Consider the following 26488-nt stretch of genomic DNA (forward strand, 5'->3'; position numbering starts at 1 on the left):
TGTGTGAATGTAAACAGAGAGGAGGGGGAGGCGGCTTCAGTCCGCTGTGCTGAGGGACACAGCGCAAGTCCCGTGGAGCAGATCAGGGCAGCGGGCAGTGTTAGCGGTGCGTGCCGCTACCTACGAGTGTCACCCCTCTGGCAGGTGTCACCCGGGTGCGGACCGCACCCCCCGCACCCACCTAACAACGCCACTGTAGCCAATAGCTTTCGTCTCTTAATTTATTCTGAGCATGCGTGGCACTTTGTCCGTCGGATTTGTCTACACACAATCGGAATATAAAGGATCGGATTTTGTTGTGGGAAAATTTTATAGCATGCTCTCAAACCTTGTGTCGGAAATTCCGATGGAAAAAGTCTGATGGAGACCACACACAGTCGGAATTTCCGACAACAAGCTCCGATCGCACATATTCTGTCGGAAAGTCCGACCATGTGTACAGGGCATAACTGTAACGGTTCCAGGTTTGGGTTTCTCAAAATGCGATGGCATCTTTGGAGACCCTGTGAAAGTGTGCCTAGTCTGTGCAGTGCTCTATCCTACGCTAATACTCTACTAGTGTGGGTAGCATTCAAAACATTCACCGATGCAAAGACCAGGTTGGCCAGGACAGGAGGGACAACAATAGCGGGTGTCACACCTATATCTGCGCTTGCCACAGACACGATATCTTCTTTGGGGTGATCGATTGGAAGGGGCACCAGGGAAGGCATACGGAAAATGCCTCCCATGCAGCCGGCTCACTGCATTTGGATTGTAAAGTTGGGCCACAGCACCGTCTGGAAACAGCAGGGCTGTGATGATCTCTTCCTGGAATTTAAGGAACGATCCAGTTGGTCCTGAAGCTTTGTATAGCACCTAAGCATTCAGCAGAGCCAATTTAAATAAGTATACAGACACTTTTTTGTACCATCTGGCCTTATGAGCAATTAAGTACGGCACCAACAACTGGTCGTTAAGGTTCACCCCTCCTATATTAAGGTTGTATTTGTGGACACAGAGGGGTTTCTCCTCAACAGTAGTCACCGTAGGAATTTGGACTGTCGTGTGTGCGTGAAGGGAGGACAGAACGAAAACATTCCAAAAATTCCCAACACTTCGCAGCGAGCAAATGATTACTTCTTAAGCAGGCTCTCTCCCCCAGCCTAAGATGGGAATCTACAAGCCACTGGGGTAAGCCGGTGCCACATGCACCAATTCTGTGATCAAACAAGTGACTAAAAAGTGGCACACTTGTGTAATAATTGTCCACGTACAAGTGGTACCCCTTTCCGAATAAGGGTGACACCAAGTCCCACACAATCTTACCAGTGCTCCCTATGTAGTCTGGGCAGTTCTCCGGCTCCATGTGATTATCTCTTCCCTCCTGAACCATAAAACTATATGTATAGCCTGTTGACCTGTCACAGAGCTTATACATCTTGACCCCATATCTGGCTTGCTTGCTGGGAAGATACTCTTTGAATGACAAGCGGCCAGAAAACGTAACCAGGGACTCATCATTAGAGACAACTTGATCGGGAGTAAACAAGGCTGCGAACTGTTAGTTGAAGTGGTTTACGAGGGGCCGAATTTTGTAGAGCCGATCGTATTCAGGGTCACCCTGAGGATGACAGAGTTCATTGTCATTAAAATGCATGAACTGCAAGATCTACTCGTATCGTGTCCTGGTCATGGAGGAAGAGAACACGAGCATATGGTGAATTGGGTCAGTGGACCAATATGACCGCAACTCACTTTTTTTAGTTATGCCCATGAGGAGGGATAGGCCCAGGAAGGTCTTAAATATTAGCTCATTATGCCTTTATCTTGCAGGGTTTTTTTTGCAATTGTTAAAGAAGGTTTACAACCACTTTAATAAAATTTGTTAGATTTTACGCTCTCTGGATATTGATATTAGATGTGTTGCAACAGCGAATGAATATTTGCTGTTGCAACACTGATCCTCCTCCTGGCCACCCGTTAGGTATGAAACCCGTTTCCTGACTGGCCAAAACGTCAGGCGATCCTATTGGACACCTAAAGCCGGAGCAGAGAGGAGACGCACCGTGGAAGCTGCTCCAGGAGAGGACACTGGAGCAGCTTTCCCCAAGCGCGCCACACTTAAGGGCTAGAAGATGGCTGCATCAGCTCCGACCGCTGCTCTCACCGCCCGCATCCAGGGTAAGGATTGTGGGTGGTGGGGTGTTTGCTGGGGGTGTTAGTGCCGTGTCGCGCCGCACCGCTGGGGGGGGTAGGAGCAGTTGTGCTAGTGCCGCTCCACTGGCTGTTTGCCGCCCCCCAAAAAAAACCCCACCAGCCGCCACTGCAGTTGAAAGAAATTTATTGGGGATACTGGCATTTATATTCAGGAATTTGGGATGGGCAGGTTCACTTAATATATCTGATAATGACCAAAGGACAAAATAATTTCTTTCAGCAGTACTGCCATCTGCATAAACTCTTGGTTTGGTCAAAACCGACTTACTCAACCCTACCCTCCATTTTTGTATTGGATAAAAATATGTAAAAGTCATAAAAACTGTAAATACTCTTGAGAGGCATCTGAATCAAAATTCAACCTGGGACAGCACAGTGGCTAAGTGGTTAGCACTGGGGTCATTGGTTCGAATCCCAACCACGGCACTACCTGCCTGGAGCCCGCTTGTTCTCCCTGTGCACGTTAATTGGCCCTAGTATATGTATGTGTAAATGTGAGTTAGGGACCTTAGATTGTAAGCTTCTTAAAGTGACACTAAAGGTTCGATTTTTATGCTGTGCAGCTTGTTTTTTTGGCCCCGAATGGCGCTTTCTGGGGTCCCCCGGTGTCTCTCCTAGCTCCTCCCTGTCTCAGACAACCCCCTGGGAGAAGCATTAAGGTGAAAAAATATGAACCTTTACAACCCCTGTAGCCTCCCTGGCGGTATTCCCGAGTGTGGCTCGGGGTTAAAATTCAGTACCATTAGCGGTAACCCCGAGCCACACTCGGGATCGCATTGCAGGATCCTGGGGCAGCGTTACTTACCTTGTCCCCGGGATCCTGCGATGTCCCCCGCAGTGTCCGAGGGCTCCGTCCTCCTCCGAAGCCTCTCCGTGCCAGGCTCCGTTCCCTGCGAGCGGCGCGACGCACGGGGGCGGAGCCTGGCGGCAAATTCAAAAAAATGTCAAAATCATAACACATACAGTACTGTAATCTTACAGATTACAGTACTGTATGAAATGATTTCACATCCCTTTTGTCCCCAGTGCTCTGGCCCATGCCCTGCATGCAGTTTTACATGATATACACTGTTCTTTCTGCCTGGAAACTGGAGATTGTCCATAGCAACCAAAAAGTGTCCCTTTACGTCAAAAGTGGCTTTAGACCAGCTAGAAAACAGCGATAGTAAATTAGAACACTTGCAGAATTGAGCGATAGTGAATTGTGGGGAAATTTATTTTATTACTATTTTTTTTAATTTTTTTTAATTATTTATTTTTATTTATTATATTATAATTTATGTTTTTGTGTTTCAAACTTTATCATACCCGGGATATCTACTAGACTCTGGTTTGGACAGATTTAAGTGTGTTATTGTTAAGATTTACAGACCTACAATATAAAACGCCAAATTTCCATGCAAAATAATTGTACCGCTTTCAGCACCTAAAATCCGAAAGAATCATACCGCCAGGGAGGTTAAGGGCAGGGACTGATGTGAATGTACTGCAGCGGTGTAGTTGCCACTAGTAACAAACATCCACCATATCACCCTGCTGCCCGACCTCCATATATCACATCTGAGACAATGAACAGTCATTTGCTTTGTTTTGTTTTTGTTGGGGGTATAACTTGGTTGGGCAAAGGGGTATATGGGATGCCCATAGAACAAATACTTTGCCATCATATTTATAGATTAGAACTTAGTTTGAGCCTGAAGAAATGATGCGCATGTATAACAGCTACAATCTCTTCCCTGCATCACCATGCAGATTATTGCTCCTCCTCTGCATAACTCCTGCAGACTATTGTTTCCAGGACTTCCTCATCAATGACCGTGTAAAGACGAGGACTTCACCCATGATCGTGTAAGGGTGAAATTCCCAGAGATCCTTCCCTCCTGCAAAAAACTTATACTGAAGCACATTAATTTCTTGTCACATCTTCTTCTATATGCAAACGATCCCACTTTGAATAGTCTCTAATGCTGACTCTGATTGGTTGCTGCTACTAGGCCAGAGGCCTGCAGTACCTCTCCCCGGAGGCCTAGTAGTTTAATAGCATGTGTTGAACGGTGGACTACTGTTCCCAGCCAGCCCAGCTTGTAAATCCTGCGCCCTCGGGCCGCATCGATTTGACACTATTCCCCACAGTCTCTTCTCTGATGCAGGACTCCTCATCAATGACCGTGTAATGATGAGGACTTCACCAATGACCATGTAAAGGTGAAGTTCCCTTACAGACTTCCTGGCATGTCTCCACATCCAGCCCTCCACTGTGGTGCACTCACTGACCTTTCTCTGCCCTGAGTCAATGATGGAGAACTTAACCAGACCGTACGTTCCGACAGCTTCTCCTGCCCCTCTGCTCCAGGAATTCCTCATCAATGACCGTGTAATGATGAAGACTTCACCAATGACCGTGTAAACGTGAAGTTCCCTCAAAGCAGATAGGGGTGCCCTCCTGCTGTTGTCTAGTACTCCATTCTTCACTTCTCCCGGCTGACAACTCCGGGTACTCCGGTTTCCTCCCACACTCCAAAGACTCCAAAGACATGCCGGTAGGGTAATTGGATTCTGTTCATATACTGTCCAAAATTGGCCTAGTATATGAATGTGAGTTGGGGACCTTGGATTGTGGGCTCCTTGAGGGTAGGGACCGATGTGAGTGTGTGATTTAAATTGACTGCATAAATTGACAGTGCTATATGGGTACCTTAAATAAATAATAATATAATAGATGAGCATCTTAATGAGACACAATGTACAGGGATAGGGACAATTGTAGACATGCACCCCACACTCACTCAGGTTGTACTGGATGGACTAGTGTCTTTATTCAACCTTACTAACTATGTAACTATGTAATTCCTCCCAGTGGCCTGTTACCTCAGCTAATATGGGAGGCCTGCCCCCTGGCAATTCCAGTTGGGGATTGGTCAGGGCTCTTCACATGAGCTGCCTGCCACTCCAGTTCTAGGCCCTGCCCCTCTTCCAGAACATTCTCACTGGAAGCAGGGGAGGCGCCTCAGAACCAAAGCACAGGTGGTCACACCCACTGCTATACTAACCACTCCCTACCTCCAGATAAACAACAGACAGGCCTAGCTTAAACCATAGGCCTGCCTAAATTTACCTGTACTGACAGTTTGCCTAGCAAAAAATCTTATGCTAGCACCTACCCATGGTAGAGGGTGATATATATGTGTGTGTGTGTGTGTGTGTGTGTGTGTGTGTGTGTGTGTGTGTGTGTGTGTGTGTGTGTGTAAAGTGCTGCATAAATTGACAATGCTATATAAGTACTTCAACTAAATCTGTTATAAAAAGCCAGTAGTCTTATGCCCCGTACACACAGTTGGATTTTTCGATGCTAAATGTTCGATGGGAGCTTGTTGTCGGACATTCCGACAGTGTGTAGGCTCCATCGGACATTTTCCATCGGAATTTCCGTCACACAAAATTTGAGATCTGGATCAACAAAATCTGTTGTCGTAAATTCCGATCATGTGTACACAATTCCGACGCACAAAGTTCCACGCATGCTCAGAATCAAGCAGAAGAGCCGCACTGGCTATTGAACTTCATTTTTCTCACCTTGTCATTATATTTCACCGTGTTCCTGACGTTCAGAATTTCCGACAAGATTTGTGTGACCGTGTGTATGCAAGACAAGTTTGAGCCAACATCCATCGGAAAAAAAACATGGATTTTGTTGTTGGAATGTCCGATCGTGTGTACGCGGCATTAGAGTGTCAAACATTTGTCATCTTATGATGTAATATACATAGTAGCGTAAAAAAATCTACTGAATCAGCATGCAAAGAGACAAAGCAATGCCGGCAAAATCACTGGAATCCAGACGGTCAGACATTGGTAAGTATGATTGGAACGTAATGATCTTCTATTTTTTGTAACTCACAATAGCCACTTAGCCGAAGCCTGGAAAACAGACAGGTTGATTGAAACACTTGACCCTCTGTTCTCCTTAGCTTCATCTCTAATGATTCTGACATTAAACCTCTCCTTTCATGACTTTGTTGCTTAATTATGGATAGGTGTCTTCACAATTTGGTGAATATTAATGCCTCTTCCCAAAGTAAAAAAAAAAAAAACTGCTAATAGAAAATAGAACAAATCAAACCAACTTAAACTTACACTCCAGTCTTAACGATAAATAAACCCTTAAAATGTATAGAATGTATAGAAGAAAAACAACCTACCTGCTCAGGATTTTAAGTCTTCATCCAAGCATTGGCTGGAAGTACCTGTCCACCCTCTGTATCTTTTCTTACGGTTTTGTTATTTAGAACACTTTTTTTTATATATTTAGTGCCCTTTCGGTTTCATGGTTTCTTTCTCACATGGAAAGCCTAATGAAACGCCAATAATCCTCACAGCCACCAATCAAAAGCAAATCTGTCTTAGGCCATTTGAGTTTTGATTTTCAGTGAATTTCCAGAGATAATAGTAAGATGTCATCTTGGCAAAAAGCGTTTATGGTTAATGGGAACACAAAACAAAGGTAGTTTTGGAGGTGTTTTTAAGGGTGCAATGTACTTTAATAGGCTCCTGAGGGTTACAGAACCTTCTTTCAAACAATGCCCCTAATAAGCATGATTATTATATTTTTAACAGAAATAAACAAATAGACAATTAAATAAAATAAAACATTTAAAGCATCAGTGCCCAATAAAGAAGACAAATCATTCATTTAGAAAACAGATTTATGATCACTTGTGTACAACTAAGAGAGGCCGGATATTGATCTCTATTTGCAGGCATGTTTGTCTAAAACCCAATTTTCATCCATCAGTAATAAGATCATATTTGTCCCAACCCTAGAGGGCCAATATAGATAAAGTCCTGCTAAAAAGGGGCACTTGCTGCATATATACGTAAAATTGAAAAAATGCTCCCAAGGGCCTATAGGCAGCTGAAATTTTTTTATTAAACTAGATCAAATATATCAAACGCATTCTCTTTATTGCGTACAAATATATATGGAACATGAATTAAAAACTACATGAGCTCTCGTATGCATGATATTCCAATAAATTAGATGTGAAAAGTTACATATGCAGATAGCAAGAAATGCAAAGTGGATGCTACTGCTTAGAAAGTCCCAACGCGTTTCGATCATATTCTGTCTTGATCTTCCTCAGGGGGATGAAGACATCTTCAAATTGGAATATCGTGTGTAACCAGAGCCAACTAAAAACATAGGGACAGGGTGGTTTCCAGGTGGTGATCTATCCGGAAAGTGTGCAAAAGGTCCAAAGGGACCAACGTAAAATCACACCTGCGGGATGTAAGGAAATGGAGAGGAGCACACACAAGCCCACAAAAAAGCCTTTGATGGTAAAAAGCACTCAGTATACAGCTGACACCTTGATTGGAATTTCTTTCAAAATCATATATACAGTGCCTTGAAAAAGTATTCATACCCCTTGAAATTTTCCACATTTTGTCATGTTAGAACCAAAAACGTAAATGTATTTTATTGTGATTTTATATGCTAGACCAACACAAAGTGACACATAATTGTGAAGTGGAAGAAAAATTATAAATGGTTTTAATTTTTTTTTACAAATAAATATGTGAAAAGTGTGGCGTGCATTTGTATCCAGCCCCCTTTACTCTGATACCCCTAACTAAAACAATTGCCTTCAGAAGTCACCTAATTAGTAAATAGAGTCCACCTGTGTGTAATTTAATCTCAGTATAAATACAATGTTCTGTGAAGCCCTCAGAGGTTTGTTAGAGAACTTTAGTGAACAAACAGCATCATGAAGGCCAAGGAACACGCCAGACAGTTCAGGGATAAAGTTGTGAAGTTTAAAGCAGGGTTAGGTTATATAAAATATCCCAAGCTTTGAGCATCTCACAGAGCACTGTTCAATCCATCATTCACAAATGGAAAGAGTATGGCACAACTGCATACCTACCAACACATGGCCGTCCACCTAAACTGACAGAGCATTCATCAGAGAAGCAGCCAAGAGGCCCATGGTAACTCTGGAGGAGCTGCAGAAATCCACAGCTCAGGTGGGAGAATCTGTCCATAGGATTACTATAAGTCGTCCAAAAATCTGGCTTTTATGGAAGAGTGGCAAGAAGAAAGCCATTGTTAAAAGAAAGCCATAAGAAGTTCCGTTTGCAGTTTGTGAGAAGCCATGTGGGAGACACAGCAAACATGTGGAAGAAAGTGTCTGGTCAGATGAGACCAAAATTTAACTTTTTGGCCTAAAAGCAAAATGTGTGGCGGAAAACTAACACTGCACATCACCCTGAACACACCATCCCCACTGTGAAACATGGTGGTGGCAGCTTCATGTTGTGCGGATGCTTTTCTTCAGCAGGGACAGGGAAGCTGGTCAGAGTTGATGGGAAGATGGATGGAGCCAAATACAGGGCAATCTTAGAAGAAAACCTGTTATGCTGTGTACACACGAGTGGAATGTCCGATAGGAAAAGTCCAACAAAGTCTTTTCATCGTGTATTCCGATCGTGTGTAGGCCTCATCGGGCTTTTTTTTATGAAAATTCTGAAGGACCTAGAAATGGAACATGTTCTAAATACCAATTCCTATCTGGAAAACCGATTGTCTGTATGCTGTATGACCAAAAACGACGCATGCTCTGAAGCAAGTACGAGACGGAAGCTATTGGCTACTGGCTATTTTTCTAGTCCCGTTGTACGTGTTTTACGCCACCTCATTCTGGACGGTCAGACTTTGGTTTGACCATGTGTAGGCAAGACCGCTTGAATGGAATTCCGTCCGAGAAACCTTTGGAGTTTATTCCGACAGCAAAACCGGCCGTGTGTACGTGGCTTTAGAGTCTGCAAAAGACTTCCAGCAGGACAATAATCCTAAACATACAGCCAGAGCTACAATGGAATGGTTTAGATCAAAGCATATTCATGTGTCAGAAAGGCCCAATCAAAGTCCAGACCTAAATCCAATTGAGAATCTGTGGCAAGACGTTTGTGTTCATAGACGCTCTCCATCCAATCTGACAGAGCTTGAGATATTTTGCAAAGAAGAATGAGCAAAAACATTACTCTCTAGATGTGCAAAGCTGGTAGAGACATCCCCAAAAAGACTTGCAGCTGTAATTGCAGTGAAAGGTGATTCTAAAAAGTATTGAATCCGGGGGGCTGAATACAAATGTACACAGTGGCGTAGCGTGGGGGGTGCAGGGGGTGCCGTGGCCCCGGGCGCAACATTTAGGGGGGCGCTAGTATGTGTCACTACTGGCTGCCTCCTCCTAATTTCAAGTTCCTGTGTCCCCTGCGATCCGGCCGCCATGTTAAGTGTCCGGCGCCCTGTGATTGGGCGTATGGGGGTCATGTGAGGCGTAGGGCTGGCCTGTCCTCGATCGCTCCTGAAGTCCCGCCTCCGCACATGACCCCCCATTCGCCCAATCACATTGCACTGGACACTGAACATGGCAGCAGCCAGAGCGCGGGGGAGAGAATAAACAATGTAAGCCACCGCTGTCTTCTCCTCCTCCTCCGGACTGATGCAGGCCAGGACAAGAAGGTGAGTGAGACTCCCTCGTGAGAGTCATGTTACTGGTGGGGGGGATGGGAGAGAGAGACTGTAGGCAGGACAGTATAGTGTAGGCTGTGTAGTATAATGGTCAGTATAGTGTAGTATAGTGGTCAGTATAGTGTAGTATAGTGGTCAGTATAGTGTAGTATAGTGGTCAGTACTACTGTATTTGAAGGGACTCAGGAGTGCTAAAAGTCTGCAGGTTAGGGGGCGTAAATTACTTGCCTTGCCCCAGGTGCTGACAACCCACACTACGCCACTGAATGTACAGCACACTTTTCACATATTTATTTGTAAAACATTTGGAAAACCATTTATCATTTTCCTTCCACTTCACAATTATGTGCCACTTTGTGTTGGTCTATCACATAAAATCCCAATAAAATACATTTACATTTTTGGTTGTAACATGACAAAATGTGGACAATGTCAAGGGGTATGAATACTTTTTCAAGTTAACGTATGCATATACGTGTGTATCCCACTTAATTCTGTAGTCAGTTCAAATCCAATGTAAGTTATCCCTATAGATCCATTGTTCACAGGGACACATGTGTAGTTTTCAAGTTTAAAGGATCAAGGATTCATGTAAGGAGATCATTTTGATCCCTCACATATTCGGGTAGGTCAGAGTATCAATGTCTAGCAGCCATTCCCATTCTGCAACTAATCACTCACTGCAGAGGATGAGGTGTGTCAGTGTAGAGAGGATGGAAATACAACCTTGAATCAATCTAACAATAGCCCTAATGCTCTGTCATATAATATTATACCTATATGTAATATACTGTGTGTGTTTATATATATATATATATACCAAACATTTTGAAAAAAAAAGAATAGTTTTTACTTTCTACTCTAAATTATATTTAATAAAAAAATGTAAAAAATCTAATTTCTTCATAGATCAAAATGTATTCTACGACATGCCTTTGGTAAAGAAAACATTAAAAAAAATCACAATAAGTCTATATTAATTGGTTTGCGTGAAAGTTATGGCATTTACAAACAATAGTATATACCGGAATTTTTATAAATAGTTTTTTTTTTTATAGTAGTAATGGCAACGACCAGTGACTTATAGTGGGAAATGTGATAGTGTGGTGGGCAACCTGACACTGACACTTTGTGGGAACTGATGTACTGCAACTGACATCACCAGTGACATTAATACAGTGATCAGTGATAATACTATACACTGTCATGACACTGGCTGAGAAGGGGTTGACATCTAGGGGCAATCAAGGGGTTAATTGTGCTGCCTATCAATGTGTAATGTGCTTAAAATGTGCTGTTTTTTTTACTACAAATTGATCTTTTTCTTTTCACTGCTTTGCAGGGCAAAGCAACAAAGTGATCATTCCCTCTGTATAGATTGCATGATTCAACACCGCTGATCTGCTGACAAACTCCCACTGTGTCAAATCACAGGGAAGTAGGTGGGCAGAGGCGCGTGCGCCCAAAACCTGGTAAGAGGCAGTGAAGTACGGGTATGTCACTGTGCCTGTAGGAGCCCCCCTGTTGCAGTATATGTACAGTATATATGTGACAACACTGAAGAAATTACATTTTGCTACAATGTAAAGTAGTGAGTGTACAGCTTGTATAACAGTGTCAATTTGCTGTACCCTCAAAATAACTCAACACACAGCCATTAATGTCTAAACCGCTGGCAACAAAAGTGAGTACACCCCTAAGTGAAAATGTCCAAATTGGGCCAAATTACCCTTTTTCCCTCCCGGTTGTCATGTGACTCGTTAGTGTTACAAGGTCTCAGGTGTGAATGGGGAGCAGGTGTGTTAAGTTTGGTGTTGTCTCTCTCCCTCTCTCTTACTGGTCACTGGAAGTTCAACATGGCACCTCATGGCAAAGAATTCTCTGAGGATCTGGGGAAAAAAATAGTTGCTCTACATAAAGATGGCCTAGGCCATAAGAAGATTGCCAAGACCCTGACACCGGTGGCCAAGACCATGAAGCGGTTTAACAGGACAGGTTCCACTCAGAACAGGTCTCGCCATGGTTGACTAAGAAGTGGAGTGCACGTTCTCAGCGTCATATCCAGAGGTTGTCACATGAAAGAATATAATAAAATATTTACAAAAATGTGAGGAGTGTACTCACTTTTGTGAGATACTGTATATCAGGGACGTGCAGTCGGGGAAAAACGATCGAGCTTCGAGGTTCGTAGCTTGGCGAACTGGGGCCATAGAGACCCCAAATATGGGGGGGGGGGGGGGTAGGTAGCCGAAGTCCTACCCCACCATTGGTCAAAATTTGGGGCTTCTGGCACCTATAGTTCCAGAAATACGGGCTCCACGCACAGCCTTTTAGAAGCTACATACAGAGCGGCCAGTTTGCATACAAGTAAATTCTGTTTGAAGCAGACTGAAAGGATGAGCTCACAGTGCCTCTCACTTCTTGTCAGAGGCACTGAGCTCAATGGACAGCTTGGAGCCTTGGACCAATGGTAAAGCACCACTGGCCCAAGCTGTCCAATAAAAATGCTGCCGTGGAGGCTCTCCTCTCCCTGCAGTGTCATAGAAGGGGCATGTGTCTAAAAGACACATGCCTCTTTGAGCCCAGCCCTCCTAACTTCAAGGAAAAAACATTGGTTTATGGGTATCAGGTTTACCCATAATCCCATGTTTTTCTTACACAGTTAAGAGGGGGAATAAGAATCTGCTGCTGCTGTTGAAAAGGTACTGTTTTAATCAAGCTAAATAATATATTATTATGCTATATGTTATAACTTAATAATTTATTATTTATCTATTTACTGTGAAATTACTGGTTTGAAGTTATAAATTCAAAATTCAGTAGTTTGTCTGTTAAGCCACCTGCTTGAGTACAGATTTTGTAAATATAGACAATTACCTTAAAAACAATATATAATAATTATTTGTATATTATTTTTGGTAATTACCAATTGGCACCCAGGTCAATTCTGACACTTCTCTCCTACATGTAAAAATCATAATTGTTTTGCTAGAAAATTACTCAGAACCCCCAAACATTATTTTATATATATATATATATATATATATATATATATATATATATATATATATATATATATATATAGATCTATATATCTATAGGTATATATATTTTTTTTTAAACAGACAACCTAGAGAATAAAATGGTGGTCATTTCGACTTTTTATGTCACATGCTATTTGTGCAGCAATTTTTCAAACACATTTAAAAAAAAAAAAAACTTTCATGAATAAAAAAAACTAAAAACTAAAGTTAGCCTGATTTTTCTGTATAATGTGCACTGATCATCAGTGCCCTGATTACAGTAACCCCCGCCTATGCACCAGTCAGTGCCCATCAGTGCCACCAATCAGTGCTCATCAATGACACCAATCAGTGCCCATCTGTGCCCATTAGTGCTGCCAGTCACTGCTGCCTTTCAGTGTCCATCAGTGCTTGCTCATCAGTGCTGCCCATCAATGCCCATCAATGCCCACCTGTGCCTCCCATCAGTGGCAGCCATCAGTGCCCATCAGTGCCTCCCATCAGTGCCCATGAGTTCCACCTATCCATGCCCATCAGTGCTGCCTATCCGTGCCACCTATCAGTGCTATCAGTGCCACCTATCAGTGCCCACCAGTGCTGCCCATCAGTTCCGCCTATCAGTGCTCATCAGTGCCGCATATCAGTGCCCATCAGTGTGACATATTAGTGCCTCCTCATCAGTGCCACCTAATCAGTGCCCATCAGTGCAGCCTATCAGTGCCCATCAGTGACACCTCATCAGCGCCCATCAGTGAAGGAGCAAAATTACTTATTTACAAAATTTACTGACAGAAACTAAGAAAATCTTTTTTTTTTCTTCAAATTTTTCGGTCTTTTTCTTTTTTTTTTTTTTTTGTAAAAAATAAAAAAAAACAGCAGTGATTAAATACCATCAAAAGAAAGCTCTATTTGTGTGAAATGATAAAAAATGAATTTGGGTACAGTGTTGCATGTTTACGCAATTGTCATTCAAAGTGTGTGAGCGCTGAAAGCTGAAAATTGGCCTGGGCAGGAAGGGGGTGAAAGTGCCCGGTATTGAAGTGGTTAAGGGACAGCGTTGGTAACTATTTTTGTTAAATGAGTATAACTAGTAGAACTGCAATTGCCTACATAATGAGAATTGAATACATAACTTGTGAATATATAACCTGTATGTATCTGGCTCTGATACTAGCCAGTGCCTCACCAGCCACTCACCTCACCACATGTCCTGGATATATATATATATACACAATATTCATATATACATTGCCTGCTTAATTACGAAAACTGGTTAGTGATTCTAAGCCCTTTTACAATCTCTCCAAAACAAACAAACAAGGTTTGACACCTCCAGTGAATGTTTGGTGAATTGCACTCTCCTAGCTTTTTAATAATGCCCCTTAGAAAAGAAAAGTAACCAGCCCTAAAGATGCCAAACTTTTATTCCGCAGTTGATGTTGTACCAAATCTTCAAAAGTGTCAATAAAAAAAAAGAGGATTACTTTAACTTAATAATTAACGCCATCGTATTACTGTTTGATGGGTGGCTTTAAACAGCGTGGCACAAATTAAACTTTTTTTTTTTTAACCCAGGCTTCATTATGAAGATCTGCGTCAGAATCAAACACGAAGACTGATGTGCATTAAGAAGGGAAAAGAGCAAAGCAAAATTAGTGAAGAATGGATTATGAGACGGCGAGGTTATGACAAACAGGACTTTGCTGCGAAAGGTTACGGCTGATTATTGGATGAAATGTAAGCAAACAAAAACCCAGAAGAGAATATTGCTGCTGCCTCTCATTATAGGCTTGTAATGATAATGTCTAGGCACATAATCATTTTATTTCCTGCTAGTGTAAAGTTTTTTTTTTTTATTTTTTAAAACAGCCACCCACAGTTCTTAAAGTGGAACTAAACCCTGGTATCCCTTACAGCCAAGAAAACTGCCATCTTAGTGTTTATATGATGTGCAGGTGATATGGTGCTGTACATGTGCTCAGTTATTACACCCGGAATTTGATGGCTTCAAAGTTTGGTTGAAAACAGAAGCACCTGTGACAGTTTTGGGAAACTGTTACATCAATGGGCTTATTTCTGCTTTAAAGGGAAACTATACTATACTGTAAGGCCAAAGGTATGTGGACCCCTCCAAATGATTATGTTTCCTGTTAAAGGTATTGTCATCATTACAGCATACAAAACACATTAGACAATTTTGTGCTTCCAACGTTGTGGCAACAGTTTGGTACAGGTCCTTTTCTGTTCCAGCATGACTGTGCATCTGTGTAAAAAGTCAGCTTCTTATAGATGCGGTTATGGATAGCCTCTGCAAACTATATTAATGAGTAAAGATCAAATAAGGGTTGTACCGTCATCCAGAAATTTTTAGAAGTAAAGGGGTTGGGGGCCTGGTCCCCAGCCAGGTCTCACCAAGGAAGCTAGGGGGCAAATGGACTATCTCGGTGCAATACAATGAAGATAGTAAATTCAGATATATGAACAATTGTGTAAAATAGTACAAAAGTTTATCAGCTCTTACTGGTATCCCCCTTCAGTGGGACCTTTCCTCCTGGGAACCTTTATTCAATGTAACCTGGAAATTAGGTAGCTACCATGCTCACCTTTCTAGACATTTAATTTGATTCACCATCACTTCACACCTTTGGTTCCACTTCCCCTTTCGTCTTCACTCTCTTTCTTTCCCTTCCCACCCTTCCATTAGATTTTCCTCTTTCTTAAATGCCAAATTTGTCCCCTCGCTCTTTCCCCCCATTCCTTTTCCCCTATCTTCCCTCCCCTTCCCCCTCCTTCTTTCCCCCCTCCCCCTTCCCCCACTTTAACTTTCCACTCCCTTTCCTCCCCTCCACTTTTCCCTCCCAGCCACTGCCCCCCCCCCCCCAACAACCGCCGTGTGCCTTGTGTATACTTCTCTTTCTCCCCCTTCCCACCCTTCCATTTGATTTTCTTGTCTTCCTTAAATTCCACATTTTCCCCCTTACTCTCTCCCCCCCTTCCTTTTCCCCCTACCTTCCCTCCCCTTCCCCCTCCTTATTTCCCCCCCCTCACCTACCCTCCTCCACCCCTTCCCCCACTTTCCCTTTCCATTCCCTTTCCCCCTCCCCTTTTCCCTCCCAGCCCCTGCCCCGCCCCCCCCTCAACAACCCCCCAACCCCCCCTTTCTCTCGTAAACAGTATTTCTCTGTTTTCTCTTATCTATACAGTGGCCTTTCTGTGCTTTTTTTCTCCCTCATCATTCCAATTCCAATTTCACTCTTTATAGTGTTTCACGCGTTCTTTAGCTTTACATCTCACGGTTTTATTCGCATATGTTATCCACAGTTTTTCCATCTCTGCCCTTCACCATCAACACGGCTATTGTAAGCTCGACTCTTCACTTGTAACCCCTCCCACTTTTCCCATCCATTTCAGTCCCCATCTGTCACCACTTCACTCCCCTCCCCTTCCCTTCCCTCCCCCTCCTTCCCTCCCACATGCATCTTGTTCTAGTTCATGGTTTGCCTATTCCATGCACTTTATTTCATCCAGACTCCAGCAATTCGAATTGTTAGTCTCCCCCAGTCACCGTGGGAGACCCCCCCTTACTGGTGACGCCGTGTGCCTTGTGTATACCTGGATCCAGGTAAGTGGTTCTTCATCTGCCCCCACATAACAGTTGTACATTGATTAATTTATATATTGTTCTAAATATTGTTCTTTTGCTGTATATGATTAATTGCATTGTTATTGATCATGTGCTAATCAAACTGCAGATGAAGCGGCCCAGTCCGCAAAACTAGTTAAAATGCTGTCCGTGATCAACTATCCCACCTATCCCAACGATCCCACTGTGATCTTCCCCGTCAGGGGAGTATTATCTTGGTGATACACAACTGTCATCTCTTTTTTAACTTAATATTGGCATTTCTGTCATGTGTTGTGAATCAATAGATTTTGTATTATTTTACACGATTGTACATATATCTGAATTTATCTTTATTGTATTGTACAGAGATAATCCATTTGCCCCCTAGCTTCTTTGGTGAGACCTGGCTGGGGACCAGGCCCCCCAACCCCTTTACTTCTTCTTATAGATGTGGCTTGTTGAGTTTGGTGTTGAGGAACTCGAGTGGCCGGACTCCGGACCTAAATCCTTCTGAACGCCTTTGAGATTAATTGGATTTCTGATTTTGGGCCAGGTCTTCTCACCCAGCATCTGACCTCATAAATGCTCTTTTAGCTTAGTGGGTACAAATTTCCAGCAGACACACTTCAAAACCCTGGTAAAACTCTTCTAGGAAGCCTTTGGAAGGCCTTGTATGGGCCTAGCCCAGCTCCCAGCCTGTCCAGAAAAGGTATGTCCCACCCTCTAATTAGCTCATCTTTTCGAGGGGCCAAATCCATCTTCACGACTACATCTCTTCCACTGCACCCCTTCTGACAATTCTCATCTCCGCTGTTTTCTCCTATAGCTCCACAGATTCACAATTTTGTAAGCTCTATACTAAAAAGGAATTTAGACTGTCATTTCTTCTTCCACAATAACCCTATGCTTCCGGTAAGCATTCAAGTTTCCATTGGATCAGACCTCTACTTCTTTTGTTGCTTTCGACTAGGTTCCTGTTTGAGATCCCTACCAATGGCATACCAAAATATCCATCGTTTAACACAGAGGATACAAAATTTGCGAGGAAGCAGTGCATATCAGACACACTTTTTTTGCAATCGTACTCTATGCTGGACGCTGGTGAGCGCCAATGAAATCTGAGTTTCCTGAATAAATGGGAACAAGACCTAGGCATGATGTTCTCCCCTTCCCAAAAAGACAGAATTCTTCTTTTTTGCACACAAATTCTCATTGGCAAACACATGTCTAGAAAATGGTTATAAAATACTCACCAGGTGGTACAAAAAGCCTCAACCCCTACATAAGATCAACCCCTCAAGTGTCATCCCAATTCTGGCATTGCTTAAAGGTGGAAGGCTCTCTGTTACACATTTTCTGGGAATGCCGGGTACTCACTACCTTTTGGTTGGAAGTTATTACTATTTAAAGTTTGACCAGATGGTCCCTTGCAGATTTACCAGTCACTTATCTTCTATATAATACCCAAATATCATATAAACGTTACAAAAATACACTTCTGCAACACCTGAACATTGCAAAAGCGTACACACTGGCACTATGGAAAAAAAACTGATCCACCAACCTTTGAGCCCTGGCAGGCCCAGGTCTCTAATATCCAACTTATGGAACAACTCACTGCTTTTCTCAAAAATCAGTCTGAGAAGCATTTCAAAATCTGGACACCCTGGATGCTATACTGGGACTCTTCTTGAGTTGTTTTCCTTCCAGTGTGGAATGTGTTGTTAGAAGGACAAATTGGATTCACCCCCCCCTTTTTCCCCTCTTCCCTCCCCCCTTTTCTTTTCTTCTTTACTCTCTCCCTTCTTACCTACCATAATTCTCCTGTTTGTTATCTGGGGCCCTTTTATCTATTTTCACTCCCCGGGTATAACCTGCACCTAAACATTTTGGAAAAAATGACCACGACAGGGTAAGGAGTCTTGCTGCCAGAGTAGTCTGTCTTTTGTCTTGGTGGTATTGTATTTAGATGTTTCCGTGTCCCCGTACCTGTTTTGGTGCTAGTTGGTACAGTCTTTAACTAAATACTCTCTGCTTCTCTCTGCTTTATAGTTTTTAGTTTCACTTTCCAGGGAAGACAGGGTGAATGTTCTTTTCATCGCATATCAAAAGTGTGCAAAAATGTCCTCTTATTGCATTTATCTGAAGTAAAATTAGGATGGCTTCAATGTCTATGTCTTTTTATAGGTTTAAGCTGCCTGTGGATTGTGACAAGTCAGCAGGTGGCCATATTGTCCGCAAAGGCTAGGTCTAGGAGATATGTCATTGCAAGACACGTGCACTGCCGAAAGATTAGTTTGTTTTTGTTTCGTTCATTTTTTTTTTTTTTTTTTTAGTTTTTCAGGAAATTCAGAAATGAGTAAATTCGAAAACTTGTAAATTCATAAATTCGTAAATTCAAAAATTCGAAAATTTAGAAATTCAAAAATCCGAAGATAAGAAAGAAAATCCGAAAATTCGAAAGAACAAAATTCTAAATAATAACTATTAACTAACTAATATTAAATAACTATTAAACTATAGATATTGGAATTTCCTTTCAAATTTGGCTGTTAGTCGACTTAACGCATACGAATTTATCCGAAGTTGCGAATTATTCGAAATAATGAATGCCACATCTAAATGAATGGAACAGAACAAATTAATAATAATAATAAAACATTATTATTATTTATTATTATTAAAGTGATTGTAAGGGTTCGTTTTTTTTTTTTTTAAATAACAAACATATCATACTTACCTCCACTGTGCAACTGGTTTTGCACAGAGTGGCCCCGAACTTGGTCTTCTGGGGTCCCTCAGCGGCTGTCCCAGCTCCTCCCCACATCAGATGACCCCCTAGGAGAATCGCTCTCCTGGGGTTTACCTTGCGGGCGCGCACCCCAGTCCAGCATTCGGCGTCCATAGAGCCGAATGCAGGACCCGGCCCCGCCCCTGGCACCCACATCATTGGATTTGATTGACTGCAGCGGGAGCCAATGGCTGCGCTGCTATCAATCTATCCAATCAAGAGCTGAGAACCCCGGGCAGAGAGACAGCATGTCCCCGTGGGTAAAGTTCTTTGGCTCAGGTAAGTAAAAGGGGGGGCTGGGGGGCCAGTCACTGCCAGGTGTTTGTTCACCTTAATGCATAGGATGTATTAAGGTGAAAAAACACGTAGGTTTACAACCCCTTTGGTGCGTTACGTTCCATTCATTTAGATACGGTATTCGTTACTTCGGATAATTGGTAACTTTGGATAAATTCATATTTGTTATGTTCTCTTATGCAGTGTACACACGGTCGGACTTTTTGACCAGACTGGTCCGATGGACGCCGACGGACCAAATCCAGTGGACAATCCGATCGTGTGTGGGCTTCACCGGACCTTCAGCGGACTTTTCCAGTCGCAAATCTGACGGACTTTAGATTTGGAACAGGCTTCAAATCTTTACGTCGTAACTCCGCCGGACCCAGAAATCCGCTCGTCTGTATGCTAGTCCGACGGACAAAAACCGACGCTAGGGCAGCGATTGGCTACTGGCTATCAACTTCCTTATTTTAGTCCGGTGTAGGTCATCACGTACGAATCCGTCGGACTTTTGTGTGATCGTGTGTAGGCAAGTCCATTCGTTAGAAAGTCCGTCGGAAGTCCGCCAAAAGTCCGTTGAAAGTCTGTTGGACAGGCCGTCGGACTTTTGTTGCTGAAAAGTCAGACCGTGTGTACGCGGCATAACAGCCAAATTTGAAAGGAAATTCCTATACCTATAATTTAATAGTTAGTAATAGTTAAGTTATTATTAGTTAGTTATTATTTCAGATTTTCAAATCTTCAGGTTTTCAAATCTTCGGATTTCCATTCTTATCTTCGAATTTTCGCCCCCCTTTTTCGGATTTTCGAATTTTCGGATTTTCGCATTTTCGGATTTTCCGAAATTCTGAATTTTCGAATATTTGAATTTACGAATTTGCAAATATTCAAATTTACGAATATTCAATGAAATTTGTTAAATGGGTTTTTGTTAATTTGGATATTTCCGAATTAACGAATTTGTCTAAATTTGTTAAAAAAAGAATGAATTTGGGAACGAAATGAATTGCACATGTCTAGTCATTGCATTTATTGGCATTTGAAGCTACTAGAATAAGATTACAGTCTCCCTTTGGAAGCATGTGCATGTATTGGATTATTTCTTTGTATTGAATTGCTTGCGGATCTACAAGGACTGTTGTTACCAGAATTATCCCAGCTACTGTAATTGCTATGCTGTGATAGACTGTGTTGTCTGCTTTCTGCATAACCGGTTACTGCACACAAATAGCAAGCCATCTCTCATCAAGCATCTGTACATTTACTAGAAACAGGCCTTCAAAATGAATCCGATTTTCAACAGGCAGAGATATCACACACTTACATTTTCCTTCAGGCTTATAGAGAATTATCAAACAAGCAAGGCAGACATGACCAAAAATCTATTTGATCTGTGAAACAGGACTAGTCAATGCATTACTATTGCTGATAAAACAATGATGTTTTGTAAATAATGCAATTGGGATACCCCAAATACACACCAAACCCTCATCAAGTAGGTAGAGGGTCTGCTATGTATTTTGGAGCGGGGCGCTCCTCATTGATAATGTACAAAATGAAAGAGGCTTTCAGGGAATATTAAATTACAGGATTTTTCCCTATAGGCCACTTTTGTTGAAAAAAAAAAAAAGTAAAAAATAAAAGAGAGACATAAAGTCATGAGGTTACCCCTCAAAATCAATACCAAGCCCTTCAGATCTCATATGAAATTTAGAGGGTCCTCATTCCCCCCAAAAACAAAACAAAGATAGGGACCCCCCCCCCCCCCAAAGTCAATACAAGACCTTTTGGATCTCATATGGATTTTTAGGGCGCACTCCATACACACAAAAAAATGGCCTGAGGTCTCCCCACAATCCATATCAAGCCCTTAAAGTGGTAAACCTGTCAGAAGTGATTCATGCAGATAGCAGAGGAAGGAAGCAGCAGACAGAAATAACACTTAGTGCTCTGGATCGAGATAAATACACACTATAGAGGGATATGCTTTGTTCAAATTTCAAGTCTGAGGTTTACAACCACTTTAACCGCTTGCAGACCCGTCGTTATACGGTGGCAGGTCGGCTCTCCTGCTCACATCGCCGTAACTATACATCGGGTCAGGTGGACTCGATGTCTGCCGGCGACCCGCGATCACCTATTACAGAGGCAGAACGGGGGAACTGCCTTTGTAAACAAGGCGATTCCCCGTTCTGACAGGTGACATGACAGAGATCTACTGTTCCCAGTGATCGGGAAAAGTGATCTCTGTCATGTCCCTGGCAGCCCATCCCCCCCCTACAGTTAGAACACACCTAGGGAACACATTTAATCTCTTGATCGCCCCCTAGTGTTAACCCCTTCCCTGCCAGTGACATTTACACAGTAATCAGTGGCTCTTTATAGCACTGATCATTGTATGAATTCAATGGTCCCAAAAAAGTGTCAAAAGTGTCTGATCTGGCCGCCGCAATGTCACAGTCCCACAAAAAATTGCAGATCGCCGCCATTACTAGTGAAAAATAAAAATAATTTTAAAAATGCCATAAATCTATCACGTATTTTGTAGATGCTCTGTGAGATCCGTGAGAATAATCCTGACGATTTCAGGAACTTTCTCCGGATGACGGACTCCGTATTTCACCGTTTGTTGGCTTTGCTGACCCCCTATATCAGCAGGCAGGATACCTGCATGAGGCAAGCCATCACTCCGGAGCAGAGGCTCATCATTACCCTGCGGTACTTGGTGACGGGGAGTAGCCTGCAGGACCGCAAGTTCTCGACAGGCATCTCCCCCCAGGCTCTGGGGATCATTATCCCAGAGACCTGTTCTGCCATCATCCAGGTCCTGCAGAAGGAGTATATTAAGGTAAGATTTTTATCCTTTAACATCACATTTTATTGCATTTAATGTTTGATAATGTATTGTATTTCTTTCCTCATTCCCTAATTACCATGATTATAATATACTGAGAATGTCCCCTTTGTCCTCATGCATGCTGGATTTTTAAGTAATTTTTTTTTTTGTCCTTCATACATATTTGCCTTCACTTACCTCCCCAGCATGCTCTCCTGGCCCTATATTCACCTCATGTAGTCACTTAACAATGTATTTTGTCAGTTCCATAGTAGTGCTTTACCCTAAATACCCCCTAAAATGTGTAAAATTGTGATTTGTGCTTTAAATTCTGGCAGAGTGCCAGAGGTTTTTTTATTTTTGAGTCACAAAATTATTTGGAACCCCCCAACTGCTAACTCAGCTGGTACCAATCCTCTATCTGCTGACTTTACCAAACCCATACACACTATACCTACCTCTTTTGTGGTCAGATTTATGGATGAATTTCCCAAAGCATGTAGTGCAAGGGCCTGCCTGTATACTTTCAAATGGTACTGTTTGAAGTTTTTGGATCCTATTATTATCTTGATAGGTAATAGCAGAATAAAAAATGTGTACAGTGTGTATTTATATCTTTTGTATTATGACACTTCTTACCTGTCCAGTGGGCTGCCAATACTGTAAGTAAGGAGGGCTGGCCAAAGTAATACACATTATTTAGGCATTCATCTCTCAATGAAGTGGAGAGGGTTACCTGTCCAAAACATCTCCCCCCAGTCAAATTCACAAAATGGCCCATGGGGGGGGTCTGATAGGTGGACCTTATACCTTTCTCTTTAAATACTCCCTAAAATAAATGTAATACTGATGTTGGCCAAGAATTTTTATGTCTAATCTGCTTTCCATGTTTATGTGAAAAGTGATTAATTTTATTTTCTTGTTTGACTCCACAGTTTCCTTCCAACCCACAGGAATGGCAGACCGTGGCCTCCCACTTTGCCCAGCAGTGGGACTTTCCTAACTGTGGAGGGGCAATTGATGGGAAACACGTCCACATCATCCCACCACCCAACTTGGGGTCATACTATTACAACTACAAGGGGTTCAATAGTATTGTGATGTTGGCGGTGGTGTCGGCTACTTACGAGTTCCTGTATGTGGACGTGAGGAAGAATGGCCGTATGTCGGATGGTGGAGTCATCACCCAGATGGAGTTCTACAGGCGTCTCCAGAAAGGCAGCTTGGACTTGCCACCTCCAGAAGACAATGTGGAAGGACTCCCATTTGTCTTCGTTGCGGATGAAGCGTTTGCGCTGGGGGACCATCTTATGCGGCCATTCCCTATGAGGGCCCTCACCCCAGACCAGAGGGTTTTTAACTACCAGCTGGCCAGAGCCAGCAGAGTGTTGAAGAATAATGGCCAGCCGGTTCTGCCTATTTCTTACACCCATACATATGGCACAGTATAAACTCAATCATATCATCCTGGCTTGCTGTCTTCTCCACAACTTTTTACGGAGAAATTCTGTGAACTATGGTGGCTCAGTTGGGCCTGAATCCGGAGTTCAAGTAAATGAACCAACCCTGACGGCGCTTGAAGCTAGCTGTCCTGGCTTGCCCCCCCCTGAGTGCCCGCGAGGTCCGTCTAAGATACCTTGAATACTTTGCGGGTAGGGGGGCCATCAATATGCCAGACAATGTCTGAGACATTTTTTAATTAAAAAAAAAATTTTGAACAACTAAAATATTTGCTGACATTTACTGCTTGTCTTTCTTTTAGCTGACCCTGACATACATTTGGGAATTCATGAAAATAGCATGATTGTGTAACATTAGAAAGCACTGTTGGGTGTTATTTACTAAAGGCAAAGACACTCTGCATTACAAGTGCACTTGAGACTGCACTGAAACGGCACTTGTAGTGCAAAGTGGAATTTCCCTTAGGAAATAACCCCCATTGTCACAGAAACCAACAATTTTACCAAACAACAATTTGGGGAGCATTGAAAGAAGAATCCACACACTCTTGATTATCAATCTTTTTTTTTTAATACAAGCACAATCACATGTACATTTATCAAAGGTTTTTAAAACAAACCAACATGTTTCAACGAACGAACAAGGTTTCATACGAACGAATAATGTGCCCATGAACATGAAAGTTGCCATTTTAAACTGTACAACAGTTAAGAAAAGCACATGGAGCAGCAAGAACGTTAGAAAAATAAACAATAGGAACACAGGACAACTACTTACTTTTTTGCCTTCTGTCCTTCTGTACTGCTCGTGCTCCCTTAATTTGAGGTCCGACCACCGCTTCCTGAGTTGATCCTTGGATCGACGTACCCCAAAATTCTTCTGCAGACTCTTGACTACTTTCGCCATGATCTTGGCCTTTCTGACATTGGGGTTGGGGTAAGGTCCATACTTCCCATCATAGTCGGTCCTCTTCAGTATGTCGACCATCTCCAACATCTCCCCAAAGCACATATTTGATGCCTTAAATCGTCTCTTCTGGGATCGGGACGTTTCTGGCTCCGGGCTTTCCTCCTCCTCGTTGCTGTAATTAGCACGCACCTGCTGTGTTTCCACCATGTGCTCTTCCCCCACTGCGCCGAACAAGAAAGGGGCGGGGAATAGACTAGAAAGAATGTCAGGGGTGGGCGGAGTTTCACACATGCGCAGTTTATGTACAGCGTAACACGCGTGCGTAGTACGTACGATCTGTGAGCGCAGGAAGGAGTATCGGAGGCACCGATCGTGATAAGGAAGGTAAGATTAAAAATTGGGCCTATACTGCTTCTAGATTGAGGCCTATATTGGGACAAGATTAAGAGACTTTAGCCTGACATTAGGATTTGTCTTGTGTTGTGTCTTGCAGAGAAAATGGATATCTTGAAGAATCAGGAGTTTATCAGCATATTCATAGATATGTTCAGGGAGCTGCCCTGTCTGTGGCAGGTAAACCACCCTGATTATAAGAACCAAACAAAGAGGAAGGCAGCGCTGGCTGATTTGCTGCAATTTGTGAAGCCGGTGATCCCCACGGCAGACATCCCCTATTTGAAGGCCCTAATTGGTGGCATGAGGAGTACTTATCTAAGGGAGCACAAGAAGGTCCAGGATTCCCAGAGATCCGGAGTAGCAGATGACATTTATGTCCCCAGGCTGTGGTACTATGGCAGGCTGCATTTTCTGGCAGGTCAGACTGAACCCAGGCCAGCACTCTCCACTCTTCCTTCCACGCTTCCTTCCCCCTCAGCTGAGGCTTCAGACATCCAACTTGGGCCTTCCAGGCAGCAACATGTGGAGGAGCCCAGCTTGAGTCAGGTATAGCATTCTTCTAAATATTTCTGGTTGTCAAATTAATGATGTTAAATCTATGTTAGTTTGGAGTACTAATTTATGATTGTGATTGATGAAACAAAAACTAAAACGATGTCCCTTTTTCATACACAGGGAAGTCTCAGCCAGGAGGTGGCCTGGCCAAGTAGGCTGCCCGATACCCAGGTCGCTCCCCTCCACCTTCAAAGAAAAAGTGGCAGGAAGAAGAGTAACCTGGAGGAGGCTGCAATAGGCCTATTTTGGAAGGCTACTGAGGCCCTCAGAACACCCCACAGTGTGGAAGAGGATTTTGCTGCCATAACAGCCTGCAAAATTCTGCAAATGGAGGAGGGCCAACGCCTCTTATGCGAGTGTGTCATTTTAGAAGCTGCACAGAAGGGGTTGAGGGGCCAACTGGGCCCTGGGTTCAGTCTGGTCTGACAAAAGATGCAGGCTCTTGTATGACCACAGCCTGGGGACATACATGTCATCTGCTGCTGTTCATGATCTCTTGGACTTCTGGACCAGATTGTACTCCCTTATATATGAACTCCTCAGGCCACCAACTTTGCAGTTAAATAATTGATGTCTGCCCTGGGGGCCAAAGGCTTCGCCAATTTCTGCTGTTTCTCCCTCTTTGTTTGGTTATGAGCCCTTAATAAAGGAATTTTTGTTTCAATTATACTCGCCTGACGCACTTCTTGGGGGAGGAGGCGTAACCGGAAGCAGATGGTGGTGCTAGTTGGAATGGCGTGAGCGCGTGTGTGTTCACCCCGCTCTCCCCGCTTCATGACCGCGTCGCCCCGAGGATAAATGAGCCAGTCTCTATCCCTTTGGTAAGGGGAGTCGCAGTGCCTTGTTCACCCCTCTCTTACCCTTCTCGGTCCTTCTGATCCCC

This window comes from Aquarana catesbeiana, linkage group LG05, assembly GCF_042186555.1.
Source record: "Aquarana catesbeiana isolate 2022-GZ linkage group LG05, ASM4218655v1, whole genome shotgun sequence".
Classification (NCBI taxonomy): Eukaryota; Metazoa; Chordata; class Amphibia; order Anura; family Ranidae; genus Aquarana; species Aquarana catesbeiana.